Here is a 3,375-nt window from a genome sequence, read left to right as displayed (position 1 = left end):
CAAACTCAGACTGGAACAGCAAATAGGATGCTGAGGAACCCTCTTTACCTTTTTATATTACAAGGTTTTAGATTCTATTCCTTTGCTTGGACACTACGATACCTCCCCCCTCCTTCCCCTCCCCACCCCCCACGCCCAAGAACACTAGGTTAAAGAGATAGGTCTTTGTGAATGTCTCTACAATAAATATCTTTAAAAAAAACTGCTAATGTTAATTAATTTTAACATTTATTTCACAAAATTTTGAGTTTCAAATTCCCTTTCTTCAAATACCCCCCCTCCCCAACTGAGAAGGCAAGCAATATGATCTCAATTATACATGTGAAATCATGTAAAACATGGTTTCATATTAGCCATGCTACAAAGAAGGCAAGAAATAAAGAAAGTGAAAAATTATGCTTCAATTTGTATTCAGTGTTAATCAGTTCTCTCTCTCTGGAGGTGAATGTCATTTTTCATCATGGGTCCTTTGGAATTGTCTTGAGTCGTTGTATTGATTAGAGTAGCTAAATATTTCAGTTAACCATTGTTAAAATGTGGTTATTACTGGGTATGATGTACCACAATCACATCAAAGTCTCTACTATTTAACATGTGCTTAGCCAGATGGAACTGGCTACAGAATGTCTATAAATGCCCCACAGTCTCTCTGACGCACTTTGATTACACGTCCTCATAATTTTACTGGAAGTAGCTCCTTGTCATCCTTTGCATGGAAAGATACCATCTTCTTTTTAACTTCCTCCATGTAGAGATGTCATCTGAGTCACCCTGGACATGAACTGGACCTCGTTGCATGCTAAACTATGTATATATACAGGGGATATGAAAGTAAAATTAAAATCAGTTCCTGTTCTCAAGGTGTTGACATTTTACTAGAGATGAAACATTTACACAGATTAGTAGAGATGACATAATTTGATCAAGAATGGAGTAAGTCCCAATTGCTAAAATTTCAGAAAAGACTTCTGATATGAAGTGGCACCTGAGATGAGCTTTGAAGAAAAAACCCTAGGGATTCTAACTAATAGAAGTAAGGAGAGGATATATTTCAGGCATGTCAGACCTGGAGTCAAGAAGACTCATCTTCCTGAGTTCAAATTTGACTTCAGCTGTGTCACCCTGGGAGAGTCACTTAACTCTGTTTGCCTGAGTTTCCTCATTTGTAAAATGAGCTGGAGAAAAAGGTGGAACCACTTCAGTGTCAAGAAAACCCCAAATGGGGCCATGAAGAGTCAGAAATGACTGAAAACATCTGAATAGCTTTAGCATTCTGTGATTCAGATGAATATATGAAAGGATAAAGAGATGACTATGTAAGCATCTTTTTAATTTAAGGAAGTGATGGATTGGTCACTATTAGAAATATAACTCAGATTGGAGAGTAAGGAGAGTAAGGATGGTGAGAGGGCTGTAAACCATGACAAGGAATGGTGGCTAGAACTGGATAAGAAAACACTAAAGGGGACACAAGATGGCTATTTTCAGGTATTTGAAAAGTTGGCCACATGAGAAAGCGATTAGTTTTATTCTGATTAGATAGACCTAGAAGGCAATAAGAGGAGAAGATTTGGAACTCTTCAAGGGCAGAGACTAGCTTTTGTTTTTCTTTGGATCCCTGGTTCATAGTATAGTGCCCAGTGCATAGTAAACACTGCTTACTGTTTGACTAATAGTAGAAGGCAGTTGTAGTTGCAAATTTGATTTCATTGCTGACAAATTTGACTTCATTGCTCACAGAAGAGTTAAACAAGTTGTTAGCCTCACCCCTTTACATTCAGTCTTGCGGGGTGAAAATTCTGAGTGATTTTTATGGACTTGGGACATGATGGGACCTGAAAGACATTTCTCATTTTAACTCAAAGGATAGACTGAAACCAAACCATGGTAGCTTAGGCAATAAAAAAAAGCAATTTTAAAAAGTAGACTTAATCCTAAGGACTTTTTGGTCTTTAGAGTCATGGGTCTTAATCACAAAGAATAGAAATAGCCCTTGGAGCTATGAGCAGAAAGAGATGAAATACCTTCTCTAGAGAAAGTGGAACACATAACTGCAGTTCAGTGGAGAACTAGCAGGTGGATTTAGTGGGAACCAAGGGGAGAAAGACTTAGCAGTAATACTAAAATCTGGACTAGGAGGTTTGCAAGAAAGACTAACAGTCTGCAACAATAGCTAGGAGTCTGATGGTTAACACCATCAATAATTCTTCTGAGAAGCAAGCAGTGAGCATTAGAGCAAAAGAAAGGATTGAGTAAGAATGCAGTCTTACGAGCATGAATTGTCCTATGTTCATTGGCCACAGGTTCTGATACATGTTCATACACACACATGGATGCACATACAGATTCTTTCCTATGTATGTTGTCATGGGCATATATCTTACCCACATATGTATCCTTTCCATATGACCTTACATATATTTTGTGGCCATGAATGCTTTCTATTATGTTCCCTTTTCCACCAGATATATAGGAATCTATGGGAGAATATGCCTCTGTGATAGGAAGTTTTCCTTGTTTAGTTGCTATACTATTCATTAAATGACTTTTGCTTTCAAACAATGTGTCCCCTGATTGGTCTGGTAAAAAGAAACATCAATAAAGGCTTGTGAGCTGTGTTTTTATTGGAAGTTTACACAACATACATTGAACCGGAGGTAGCTGTCAGGGTGCCTAACAGGGAAATACTTGCTGTGCTGTTTAACTATGGAATGGACTTCCTCAAGAGGTGGAATTCTCTAACACTACCTGTTTTTAAGAGAAATGGGGATGAGCACTTGTCAAGAATTTTTTAGAGTGAAATTCTGTTCATGGATGGACTAAAATCTCTAAAGTCCCTTGTAACTCTGAGATTTTGTAATTTGGAGTTAAGGATAACTCAGATTAATCAATTGAGAAGGGTAAGCCAGGACATATTGTGACCACCCAGGTCACTGGTTGCCAGTCTTACCTTTTCCCAGGTCTTCAGACATCTCTGGCCACTGCCTCGTCGAGCAGTAGTTCATTATTCAACAGAGCGCCTGGACACAGGAGCTTGTGAGCACAAGTCTTTATTGTGCCCGATCACATCCTGCACTACTCTACTTCCTGGTCCCAACTGTTTATATAGGGTCTATGAGGTCACATGCACAGCCAATAAGAGAAGGAGACGTGTCCCATTAATGATGTGTCCTCAATGCAGTCAGAATGTCCACACTCTTGGCAGTTCCTGCTAGTTACAAAAATCACATCTGGGTGCCTCAGACACTAAGGCCTCTTTACTTCCTTGTTGTTCCTCTTTGGACCCTAACAACATATGATTAGAAAACTACTTTGTCTGGATAAGATATTGGACTTGATAACCTTTTTAAGATCTCTCCCAGCCTGGGCATTCTA

The 3,375-nt window shown here is 38.9% G+C and overlaps 1 long non-coding RNA gene across 1 annotated transcript; it reads right to left on the bottom strand.

Moving 5' to 3' along the window:
- Window positions 1–209: 209 nt before the first annotated feature.
- LOC127562704 (uncharacterized) lies at window positions 210–3,060 on the bottom strand. Its single transcript, XR_007953793.1, has 2 exons — window positions 2,951–3,060; window positions 210–804 (listed from the first exon to the last, which is right to left on the bottom strand). It is a non-coding gene; the product is annotated as an uncharacterized LOC127562704 (long non-coding RNA).
- Between the last annotated feature and the right edge of the window lie 315 nt (window positions 3,061–3,375).

The sequence above is a fragment of the Antechinus flavipes genome, chromosome 4 (genome assembly GCF_016432865.1).
Source record: "Antechinus flavipes isolate AdamAnt ecotype Samford, QLD, Australia chromosome 4, AdamAnt_v2, whole genome shotgun sequence".
In the NCBI taxonomy this organism is placed as follows: Eukaryota; Metazoa; Chordata; class Mammalia; order Dasyuromorphia; family Dasyuridae; genus Antechinus; species Antechinus flavipes.
This window is presented reverse-complemented; position numbering and strand designations above follow the sequence as displayed.